The sequence below is a fragment of the Hemiscyllium ocellatum genome, chromosome 26 (genome assembly GCF_020745735.1).
Source record: "Hemiscyllium ocellatum isolate sHemOce1 chromosome 26, sHemOce1.pat.X.cur, whole genome shotgun sequence".
Lineage (NCBI taxonomy): Eukaryota > Metazoa > Chordata > Chondrichthyes > Orectolobiformes > Hemiscylliidae > Hemiscyllium > Hemiscyllium ocellatum.
In genome coordinates, this window is record NC_083426.1 from 15,160,926 (window position 1) to 15,173,806 (window position 12,881).

Consider the following 12,881-nt stretch of genomic DNA (forward strand, 5'->3'; position numbering starts at 1 on the left):
CAGCTCATTCCATACATGCACCATCCTCTGCTCCTATCAAATCTTTCCCTTCTAACCTTAAACCTATGTCCTTTAGTTTTGGACTCCCCAATCCCAGGAAAATACATTGTCTATTTACCTTATCCATGTCCATAATAATCTTTTAAGCCTATTTAAAGTCACCCTTCAACCTCTACGCCCCAAGGAAAATAACCCCAGCCTATTCAGCCTCTTTCTATAGCTCAAACCATTCAACCTTGGCTACATCCTTGAAAGTCCTTTCTGAACCCCTTCAAGTTTCACAACATCCTTCCTATAGCAAGGAGACCAGAATTGCACACAGTATTTCAAAATAACCTAACCAATGTCCTGTACAACCACAATATGACTTCCCAACACCTATACTCAATGCACTGACTAATAAAGGCAAGAGTACCAAATACTGTCATCAAAAACAGACATCCTCTGCAGATCTTCAACAAATAGTCCCACTCGCTTTTTGCCTTCCTACAGTGAACCTGATTGAACTTACTTTTCACTACTGTGACCATTACTTCTGGTAAGACATTCCAAGAGGGAGCTTCAGCGGGAATACAAAACCAGACAAAGGAAGAAGAGTCTGAGGAGTGGAAGGAGGTTGGGGGGTGGTGCGGCAGGTGGGGAGGTGAGGGTCTATAATGTGTAACTGATCCTCCATGATGCTTTTTGCACAGCAGTCAATGGTGAATTTTACCCCCAGTTTATCCTGACAACATTCTGCTAACAGTTACAGGATCAGTCCTGACATTACTGTGGACTTATAAATAGAGGATACGTAATATTTATCCACAAACCGTTATAGTGTTTACTTGTGTTTTATAAGTAATATGAAACAGTAAGTGCACTCAGCCTTTTTCTTGCAAGCCCATTTACACACATTAATCCCCAGAAATGTATCACATCACATGCCTAAGGCACCAAGAATCAAGATGACTTTTGACTGCTTAAATTGAATTGGAATCTGTCACTATATTGACAATATATCAACTTATAACCAAGGGAATAAAACACACACAGTTCAGTGATTTTATTCAGTGAGTAGCCGAACTGTAGAAATCAGAAAAGCTTGGGATTGCTAACCTACACCGCTCCACTTTTCACCACCTCCCCCTTCCCAAGCTCCCACACCACCCACCCATCCCAACATCCATCACCAACCTGTGGTGAATTGCAAACTTCTGTATCAGCTCCAGTTTTCTGCTTCTGATGGTGAACCTGCCACCCAGATTGGGCGTGTGTATATGACATCGCAATGAGAATTGCATTCATGTGCAGATGGACAGCCAGATACTGTAACACTCACTAGCAAGGTGTAGACATGAAGGATGGCAAATGGCTAAAACATTTGGAATTGTGCCTGATGGAAGAGAAAACCAGCAAGAAAATAAAACATTTAGTTCACCTCAAAAGTCACTAATCCGCTTACTGAATTGTACGGTGAAATAGACGGCAATATGGAACTCTGGTTATGAGTAAAGTAACACCAGAGGCATCAAGTCAGAACTTGAATCTGTCCAGGCCTTACAATTAAAAAAGGACAAAAGAATTTGCATTCGCCTTATCTCAGAAACAGCTCAAAAGAACTTCGACATATTTTGGAGTGTTGTCACTGTTGATGTGTAGGATGACGTGACAGGCATTTTGTATACAACAATCTACCAACATGCCGCAGCGAGATGAAGACAGTTCTCAAGTGATTTTGGGCAAAAAGGGTGAAATCTTGAGGTGGGAGGTCAGTGAGTTAATTCCTTCTCTTCAAGCAATGTCTCCATGTCTTACATTTCCACCTGAGCCACTAGAAAGGGCAGATATGGCTTTTCATTTTATTTGTCTTAAGAAACGATTAACAGAATAGAATGAAAAGAAAATCTGGGCGAAATGGTATTCCTTGATGAAAAGGCGTAATTAATTTTCAGCTGCAGCTTTTAGGAGACAAAGAAAAATGCAGCTACACCCAGGAAAATTCAGATGTGGAAACAAATTAGTCTTGGACCTGGGAAGAGTTCAGGCAGGGGTGGGGTAAGGGAGCAGACCTCCCAGAAGTGAGGTCTTCAGAAGCTGCCTGGTAAAACAAAGTAAACAATTTTTAGAGAGGCAAAAAAAATGAATGTTTATAGTATGGATTAAGTGAAAAAGGCTGAATGGAAAGTAAAAAGAAATCATTTAAAAATATGATAAATTTGTCAAAACACTGTATGCCTTTATTACCCTGTTAGGCTCAGGCCTTTGGGGAAACAGAAATCCAGACACTTTCTAAAGTTTAAAGGCAATAGCATTGTTAAAGGGGTAAGTAAAAGTTTTAGCCAGAGGGGCTTGGATTGCTGCAAGCAATAACAGTATGTTATTAGGAGGACAGCTTCAGATGAAAAGCAGTAAAATAATTAATGTTTGCCAGAAGCTGTGATTTGTATGCTGGTGGTCTTTGCATTAATTTAACTGATTGTATATTGACACCAGTCATATCCTTCCATGAAGGAGCATAATTACAGCAGATGCTGGAATCTGTGCTGAAAACAATAAACGCTGGAGATCTCAGCGGGTCAGGCAATATCCATGGAGAGACAGCAAGCTAACAAAGTCACTTCACTCCAGCTCTGCTGAAGAATCATCCAGACTTTAAACATTAGCTTGATCGCTCTCCCTCTCTCTGTGGATGCTGTCTGACCTGCTGTAATCTCCAGCATTTGTCATATGCTTCAGTGACTTGGAGAAAGGATGAGACTTGCAAGTTTAATGTACATGAGTCTGCAAATTCCACAGCAGTCACCCAAGTACATCAGGATTCTTTCTCCAGAGAAACACAAGTAAGGGAAGCATAGTTTTACCTGAGGAATTCTGTGAGTAAAATTGATCTGAGTCACTAGTTGACAGGTTTCATAGGGAAAATTTGCACAATTAGCTCTGTACTGGCTGCACTGTGTGCCTTTATCTGTAAGCAATGTGTGCCTGGCTTGTTTTTTTTTAAATTTTAGTCATGGGAAGTGAGTGGCAATAGGTAGGCCACTTTTTATTGTCCATGCCTAATTGCCTGGAGAAGGTGGGGCAAGTTGCTTTTGAGTTACTGCAGTCCTTACAGTTTCAGGACACTCACAGTGTTGATGGGGAAGGGAGTGCAAAATTTTGACCTTGTGACACAGTTCCAAGTCAGGATTACCTGAGGCTTGATTAGATTCCCTACGGTGTGGAAACAGGCCATTTGACCCAACAAGGGCACACCAACCCTCTGAAGAGTAACCCACCCGTGCCCAATTCCCTGACTAATGCACCTGACACTATGGGCAATTTAGCATGGCCAATTCACCTGACTTGCACATCTTTGGACTGTGGGAGGAAACCAGAGCACCCAGAAAAACCCACGCAGATACGGGGAGAATATGCAAACTCCACACAGACCCAAGGTAGGGATCAAACCTGGGTCCCTTGTGCTGCATGGCAGCAGTGCTAACCACTGAGCCACCATGCTGCCCCACTGAAGGGAAACTTTAAGGTTGTGATGTTTCCGTGCATCTTCTGCCTTTGTCCTTTTAGGTGGTAGGGATGACGGGTCGGAGGTGCTGCCCAAAGAGCTTGAGGGAATTGTTGTAGTTTACCCTGTAGATGGTACAGCCTGCTGCCACTAGTTCATCGGTGATAAAGGGAGTGAATGTTTAAGTTAATGAATGGTGTGGCAGTCAAGCAGGAAGGTGTCAAGTTTCTTGAGCATTGTTGGAGCTGCACTCATGCAGGCAAGTGTAGACTTTTCCATCACACTCCGAATTAGTTCCTTGTAAATACTAAGGAAACAGGAGGAGAGTGAGGCATCATTACAAAAACGAAGGAGTTATCACTGGAGACCTGACCAATATTTAACTCTGAGTCAAAATCAGTTTTTCTAATGATCTGGTCGTTGCTATTTTTATGAGCTCGCTGTGTGAAAATTGGCTGTTGCATTTCCTACATGACAACATTGACCATGCTTCAAAATTACTTCATTGGTTCTAAATGACTTTGAGATAGTCTGTGGTTATGAAAAAATGTGGTATAATGCACGGCTCTCTTTCCTCAGAGACTTCGGTATGCAGTGTGAATGTGGGTGTTCGTCTAAGCCACAGCAAGAACGTTCCGACTGCAAACTAGGTTCTTCTGTGGCATTCCTTTGAAGGAGCTGATATAAGAGAAGAACCAAGCAGTGGGTGGAAGAACATAGGTAATGTGAGGACAGACAGTGTAGAAATAGGAAGAATGTGCTGATTTGTGGTTTTTCTGGCTGCCTTCTCAGTGGTTGGCAATTTTACATTTCAACAAATTAATTTGCCACCCAAAAATCAAGTATGATGGGGCCCAGATGCATAAATTCATACTCAGTCCACTAAACTTTTCACATGTTGCTTTTAGTAGATACTCTTCGCCCACATTTTATTAGACTTCTGAATGGATCTCTCAAATTTTAAATTTATTGTTGATCTCACTCTTGTGCTTCTCTGCAGCCATACATTGTATTCCTCGCTGAATTCTATTACCCTAATACACTTTTTTTGGTATGATCTGCCTTACTGCACACAAAACAAAACTTTTCACTGTATCCAGGTATATGAATTGTGTGAGGGAATTTGCATCGCTTAGGCTTTTATCCATACAAAAATAAGTACGACTATTCTTCAAACAGCCTTAAATAACAAATCCATACTCCTTGGCTTTCTGAATAATGTAATAATGTCTCTAAGCAAGTAATAAACCAATTGTTTCTGACTAATCGGAAGATCAGGATTAGTAAGAAGTGGTGTTGCCTGCAAATGTACTGGGAACTATTGCAGGAAATCTGTGGTCACAACTGTCAGATTCATTATTGTCTTGAAGTGATCGCTGCTGTACACATCAGGACCTGTGCCACTGCAGTCACCTGGGCCAGTTTATATGGAGGTCAAAGATGGACCGGGTCTGAAGGGACGCGCTGTACAAAGATCTGGGCAATGGGGGAAAAAATACACCCAATGCCACCCTCACCCTGATGGCCACCTTTGTGTGTGGCTGCATCAAGCTGTGCATGGATCCCCGGTATGCAAACACCAAGTGTCACTATGTACTGAGGTTCTACCTGTCCCCGGTGTTGCGAAGGATGGGCCTGGCCTCGCTGCCGTGGAATGCTCCGAGTAGTTGGACCGTTCCGTATCACCTGTCCTTCATGGAGAAGTTTATAAAGAAAAACACCTTTGACCACAAGTCCATCAGGAAGTGGTCAGCACGTAGTGTCCTTGAGACCCTTCAGGAAAAGGAGAGGGGGGAATTCTATCAAGCAGTTCCCTGAGCAGACTGTCAAAACCATTTGGCAGAATGCCTCATCGCCAGAACTTTCCAACAAGCACCAAGACATGGCTTGGCTGGTGGTGAGAAGGGCTCTGCCTGTGAGATCCTTTATGCACACCCGGACTCTCAGCCGCACCGCATGCTGCCCTCGAAGTGGCTGCGGGGAGGACGAAACTGTCACACACCTCCTTCTGGAATGTGCCTATGCAGAAGAAGTCTGGAGAGGAATGCAGTGGTGTTTGTTGAGGTTCGTCCCGAGCAGCGCCGCAACGCGGGACTCTGTACTCTACGGCCTGTTCCCCTGGATGCACATGGAGATGAACATCAACTGTGCCTGGAAGATCATCAACTTGGTGAAGGACACTCTCTGAGCGGTCCGAAACCTGTTGATCTTCCAGCTGAAGGAGTTGACCCCGACTGAGTGTTGCAGACTGGCACATTCTAAGGTCTAGGACTACGTGTTGAGGGACGCGATGAAGCTTGGGACAACTGCCGCCAAGCACGGTGGGGAAAGACCACCGTGTAACATCTGCCTGCCTAAAAACAAACAGGGGGCACGCACAGTCATTTGGGCTCTGCTGACATCTCAGCTAAAAATGTAATCGTACAGACCTGTAAATAGGAATGATAACTCTGTTTCGGTATGCAAAGAAATGGAATGTTTACATATGTACGGCATGTCTACTTGTATAGATCATCCAAGTATTTTATGAATAAAGTATATTTTTGAAATAAAAAAAAATCACTGCTGTACATAGTTTAGTGCATAAGAATGGCATGACCAATTGTAAAGAGATCCAAATAATTTTATGAATAAAGTTTACTTTTGAAATAAAAAAAAGATCACTGTCGTGCATAGTTTAGGCACTGGTGGGTGCAACTAGCTGAAGGATTAGAAGATATTCAGGTGCAGTGTTACAATGGGGACAGAATCAGAGTATCAGATTAACCCCCAATTTTGTTCTGCGTAACACTCATTTTTCAGACGTTAACCCCCAAACAATCTGCTGCTTTAACATTGCGAGCACAATTTCGTAGATCACGGTCAGTTGTGGAACAGGTACTAGAATCTCGAGAAGCATAAATAGACATATGTTGACTTAAGGCAGTTGGCTTAGATGGCTGTCAAAGAGCTAGAGGTCACAGATTTGAAATTACTATGCCTCAAACCAAATTAGAAGGAATGTCTAACTAAAGTCATTAAGGCAGGTAATGAGTTGATTCACCCTTTCAAAACTGAGCTAAATAAATAGTGGGATTGGAATTTGTTGGGACGTAGGTATATACAAACTGAGGTGAATGAGTATTCCATGAGAGTATAACAATCAGGCCCCTGGATTGGGGATAAAGTTAGACTGTGGTGAAAATCAATTTCAAATCTGCTACTGCACTCTGCCTCAACAATCAACCAATGCAAGTTGTGTCAGGGACTGTTTAAAAATAAAGTGTCACCCAGGTCAAACAGAGATGAGGTAAGTTTGTTTTCTCACAGAGGATCATGAGTCATAGAATCATAGAGTCACACAGCACGGAAGAGGCCCTTTGGCCCAACCAGTCCATGCTGAACATAATCCCAACCAGTCTAGTCCCACCCACTTGTTCCTGGCCCATTTCCCTCCAAACCTTTCCTATTCACTTATCTGTCCAAATGTCTTCTAAATATTGTAATTGAATCCGCATCCACCATGTTCTCAGGAAGTTTATTCCATATTGAACCACCTTCTGTGCAAAAGATTTGACTCATCTCTTTTTCAAATCTCTCTCCTCTGACCTCAAAAATGCGCCCCCTTTCTTCAAATCCCCCACCCTAGGGAAAAGATAACAACCATTAACTCTAACTAAACCTCTCGTTATTTTATAAACTTCTATCAGGTCACCTCTCAAACTCCTATGCTCCAGTGAAAAAAGTTTATCTCTCCACTCTGCAGGCACCCTGCCTCTATTCCTGTTGAAGGGCTTTCGCCCGAAATGTTGATTTTCCTGTTCCTCGGATGCTGCCTGACCTGCTGTGCTTTTCCAGCACCACTCTAATCTAGAAAAAAGTCCCAGCCTATCCAGCCTTTCTTTATAACTCATTGGAATGGTGGAAGTAGATTTTTTGTATATTTATAAAACAAAGGTAGTTATAAGATGCAAAAAGGTCCAGAGGGGCAACGTTTAAACACAGAAGGTGGTGAGTGTCTGGAATGGGCTGCCAGAGGTAGTGGTGGAAGCCATTTGTCAATTAAGAAACATTTGGACAGGTCCATGGATGGGATAGATATGTATCAGTATAGATCAGTTGGGCCGAAGGGCCTGTTTCCACGCTGCAAACCCCCATGACTCTATGACTATAACCAAGGGGTGAAAGGTAATCGGGATAGTGGTAAAGTGATTTTGAGGTAATAATCAGATCAATCATGATCTTATTATATGGTGGAGTAGGTGCAAGGGGCTGTGTAGCGTAATCCTGCTCCCTGTATGTTCGAGCACAGGTGTATCCATGTAGGAACACAACAATGAAATGCCAGGACACTCTTGGTCTATTTGGTCCAGTGCCAGACAATCATTAAACTATCGCGGAAGATGCTAAATGTCTTCTTTTGTATTAAATGCCAGTGCCAGAATTACAGTCAGCGTCTGGTCCCTGTAAATTTGTTTACTTTAGAGGTTCTCTCAAGGGCAGTTCCATTACTGATCTCTAATCAGTCTTCACAAATTAATCATGCACTAAAGATGTTTCTGGCAACAATATGTCCCAACAGAGAGAATGGTGCAAGTAATTAATGACTGGGGAAGACAGGAAGACAGAATGGACACATGTTAACATTACCAATTCTTCCGGATTAGATTAGACTTACAGTGTGGAAACAGGCCCTTCGGCCCAACAAGTCCACACCGACCCGCCGAAGCGCAATCCACCCATACCCCTACATTTACCCCTTACCTAACACTATGGGCAATTTAGCTCGGCCAATTCACCTGACCCGCACATCTTTGTGACTGTGGGAGGAAACCGGAGCACCCGGAGGAAACCCACGCAGACACGGGGAGAACGTGCAAACTCCACACAGTCAGTCGCCTGAGTCGGGAATTGAACCCGGGTCTACAGGCGCTGTGAGGCAGCAGTGCTAACCAGATTGTCCTGGAATCTTCAGGAATTAGAGATTGATCTCTCGGGTACTGCTGAGAGCAAACCAGGAGAGAAAAGCCATTTGACTAACAGTCATGAGACATCCAATTGACTGATGAAAAGTCTTATTGTTTTCCAATCGGTCTAGGAATGGATGGGTCTTACAGAACGTCATGTTGGCCAATTAATGGGGCATGGCCTGGGCATTGTTGATGGCAAGGAGTTTGATTCTTTTGATGAAAGTTCCACCTTCATTTAGCAACACTAATAACTACTATCCTGCCTCTGTATCAATCCTGGCAAAAGGTTAACCCCTAAAACAGGTTCACTTTAATCCCAAGAGCTAAATTGATGGTCAGAATTTAGTGCAGCTAATTTATTGTTGAGATTGTGGTGCTGGAAAAGCACAACAGGTCAAGCAGTATCCGAGGAGCAGGAGAATCGATGTTTTGGGCATAAGCCCTTCATCAGGAATTAAGATGAAGAGCTTCTCCTGGGAATGGTCATCCACAACAAGTTGTTTTGGACTCTTCATGTGGACGCACTGGTTACAAAGACCCAACAACGTCTCTTCTTCCTCAGGGAGCTGACGAAATTTGGCGTGACGGCAAATACCCTTGCCAACTTTTATAGGTGCACCATTAAGAGCATTCTTTCTGGATGTATTACTACCTGATACGGCAACTGTACCATTCAAGATCGGAGATAGTTACAGAGACAATCACAAAGGCCAATCTCCCATCGAGAGAATCCATCTACCAGGTTCGCTGTCAAGGAAAGGCCGCCAGATCCATCCCACCCTGGCAACGTTTTTCTACAATCTCTATCACTGGGGAGAAGGTACAGAAGCCTGAACACACACACCAGCCGGTTTCACAACAGTTTCTACCCTACTGTTGTTAGAATACTGAATGGACTCTCAAACTCTTAACATTCGCCTGTATCTGTGTTTTTGTTTTTGCTACTGTTTACCTTTTTTTATTATTTACTATCTATACTACTTAACTCTGTGATCTGCCTGTATTGCTTGCAAGACAAAGCTTTTCACTGTGCCTCCATACACGTGACAATAAATTCAATTCAATTGTGCCCGAAACATTGATTCTCCTGCTCCTCGGATGCTGCCTGACCTGCTGTGTTTTTCCAGCATCACACTGTCAACTCTGATCTCCAGCATCTGCAGTCCTCACTTTCTCCGCAGCTAATTTATTGTTGCTTTTACAAAGACGAAATTAGCACTGACACGAGACCCATTTGTTCACCCATACGTGAATTTAACCAGGACTGAAGCTGCAAACTGGGAATGTAAATCCGAACCAAATCATAACCAGTGCATTTAAGACTGAGTTTATGACTCATTCAAGGAATGTGACAAGATACTGTTACACAGAGAGTCAAAAGACAGCAACAGCAGTACAAAGCAGATCAAATTCTGCTCTCCAGTGGTGCCACTATTTTGCAAACCTAAATATGGATTAGTTTCAGTGAAAGCTTTACATTCTGACAGCCTTTGTGTTGAATCCCTTGAGCCTACTCATGATAGCATTCTGTACATGAACAGAAAAGTACTTTGCAATATGCCCTGACTAGCACAAACACAGTGCTTAAAACATATTGAATTCTCGACAGCTAATGAAAGTACAACAGAGCTTCGCCTATTGGTCTCTGCTTCCCCATGCAATTAATTCACAGCTTACATTAGAAGAAGGTGCCAGTTCAGGGCTCTCAAGCACAAACAGCCTTTATTGCAGTCTGTTGACAAAGCACATTATGAAGGCTTGATAGCAGGTTGATAAAGTGAGCTCTGGTTAACAATTGCAATGGGAGAAGAGTTATTAGCATATAAAATAACCTAGCTCAGGGCAAGCAAGTCAGTTCCTGTACTTCATGTACAGTGGGTGGTTCTAACTCCTCAGTGCTAAACACACCACAAAGCAGTCAGTCTCCACACGCAAAGAACTGGAGTGGAAGGCGAGAGATAAGTGGATATTGCTTTACCACAGTTGCTGTACTTTGAATACGAAAAGGCACTCCTGTGAAACAGAGAGGATAAACGTGTTTCACTACCAAAGAATTCAGCAGCTCCAGAAATCAAAGTGAGAAGAAGGTAAAATTTCAAATGCTGCTTGAAGTCTGTTTCGTATTTACTTGCACTGAACATTGTGTAAAATCAGAAAGGCATGGGATTCCTTTCCAGTCCAGAATGTAGTATCGCTGTGTCTGAGGTAGACAGTTAATAATTGTTCAGAGTACCCGCAAGCAAGTTTTGAAAGTGAGATTCAAATCAAGAAGTTTTAAAGGGGATGGAATCTGCAAGAGTGAAGTTCGACTGGGCTTATGGGTTTTAAAAGAAGCACTGTCCCACCCCACAACTGAATGTGAACTCTCAGACTCTGCTCCTTTATATTAAGAGAGACTTTTCGCATGCTTTAAAAGTGAAATGCGCTCAAGATCATTGTTCGGCTGAATCTACTCAGGGTGGGAGGCAAACAATTAAAACTGTCTGACCCCATGGGGATACATCACATGGGAGGTTCTACTAACGTTAGAGCATGTTTTTGGGTAGCAGTTCACTGGTTTATATACTGTTCATACTGTATAGTTACACAGTCACTGTTCAGCTGGTTGGGTTGCGTTGGCTGCCAAAATCGATATTCACAGTGTTAACCATTTAAATTTCAGTTGAAAAGCTGTGCTTGTTTTAGCAAAGTTATTATTTTAGTGCAGTATGCTTACAGTTCCTTTCCGGTGTTTAAAAGAGGCCATTGTTGGATCATACATTCGGATTGACTAAATTCATGGAACAACTAGCTAAGTTGCCAACCATTTAGTGTGATGTTTGAGTGGGCTGTCTAGAAATTCCCAGTCACCAAAATCTTGCTTCCAAAAATAAACATCAAATGCTTCAACTTATCTTTGAAATTGATGAAAGTTTTATTGATTTTCATTGTTGGCAAAATAAACCTCAGATTTCTGACCTGATGCCCACCTTCCTGTGCTCCCATTGTTTGTTCTAGTTCAGTTTTGAACTTGGCAAAGTAATGAGGTCTGGTACAATAGCCTCTTTTAAAAGATTAGCCATGACAATCTATCCATCCGTTGCTTATGCAGACTTTTTGTCTCAGAGGTTTCTTCTTCTCAATGTTATCCCTCTGTTTGTATAGACTCTGCTCTATAATCAGCCTGATGGCAAACCACCTCATCCAGTATCCATCCCATACTCTGTGTCCACTCCCTGCTCAGTGTATGAAATTCCCATCTCTCTTCAGAAGCATCTTTATATAGTGAGTCTCATTTCTGCTGATCGAAACAACACGGGCAGCACAGTGGCACAATGGTTACCACTGCCTCACAGCGCCAGAGACCCAGGTTCATTCCCGCCTCAGGCGACTGTCTGTGTGGAGTTTGCACATTCTCCCCATATCTACGTGGATTTCCTCCCACAGTCCAAAAATGTGCAGGTTAGGTAAATTGGCCATGCTAAATTGTCTGTAGTGTTAGGTGAAGGGGTAAATGTAGGGGAATGGGTCTGGGTGGGTTGCGCTTCGGCGGGTCGTTGTGGACTTGTTGGGCCAAAGGGCCTGTTTCCACACTATAAGTAATCTAATCTAAAAAAAACCTCATGTGGATGTAGTGCCTTTCCCATTCTCAGGTCATCACAAGGTATTTTATAATCTTTCAAATAGGAACAAGATAGGCCAGTTAATTGGTGCTTTGTCGGGTGTTTGTTGGTCACGACATCAGGAGAGCTTTCCTTCTGTATATATGCTCAATGTCACAATCAAAAATTCACACCTTGGTACTAATAAGATGACAAGCTGTCGGAGCAATAGTAGACCATTCAGCCAATCAATGAGATCGTGCGGATCTGATAATCACAATCCCACTTTCCTAGCTTTCCCCTTAATTCTTGATTCCATTAGCAATTAAGAATTTGTCTATTCGTCGATAAGACCATAAGACATAGGAGCCACTCAGTCCATTGCTTTAACATGTCACCTCAATCATGCAATCAGATCCAGCAGTGAGTCAAATGCACAACTGTTACAACTGAGCCTAGAGGACATTTAAAGAATCTCATTACCCCGCTTATGCCTTAACGGTTTACCTTTGAGGACAGGGATACTGGATAAAACTTGTAGCAAACTTGCTCCATTCCCACTCTGCATTGTAGGAACTTAGGAAGTGTATACACTGCCAAATTTCTGATTCCTTCTCAGTGTTTGAGGCTCCCAGTAAGAGGTTAGCTCAGTTGGCTGAATGGCTGCTTTGCGATCTGGAGTAATTCCAACAGTGCGAGTTCAATTACTGAATTGGCTGTGGTTCCCACAAAGGACTCTCTTTCTCAATCTCTTCCCCTCAGCTGGGGGGGTGGTGACCATCAAGTTATGTAACTACTAGTCCCCTCTCTGCCTCTAATGAGAGAATAGTTGGGCAGCACTCCAGTAAATCTACCTTTATTGTCGTC

General features: G+C 42.8%; 1 protein-coding gene across 3 annotated transcripts in view; it reads left to right on the forward strand.

Moving 5' to 3' along the window:
* Positions 1-12,881, forward strand: part of LOC132828360 (prickle-like protein 1) — a 152,685-nt gene that overhangs the window by 81,138 nt on the left and 58,666 nt on the right. The window contains exon 1 of one of the 3 annotated variants that reach the window (XM_060845392.1): positions 1,686-1,750. The exons of 1 other annotated variant lie outside the window; for it this stretch is intronic. The gene's annotated coding sequence lies outside the window, so the exon portion shown is untranslated. Of the gene's footprint in view, positions 1-1,685; positions 1,751-10,339; positions 10,521-12,881 lie in introns of those variants that run through there. One more of the 3 variants, XM_060845390.1, reaches the window with a different exon arrangement.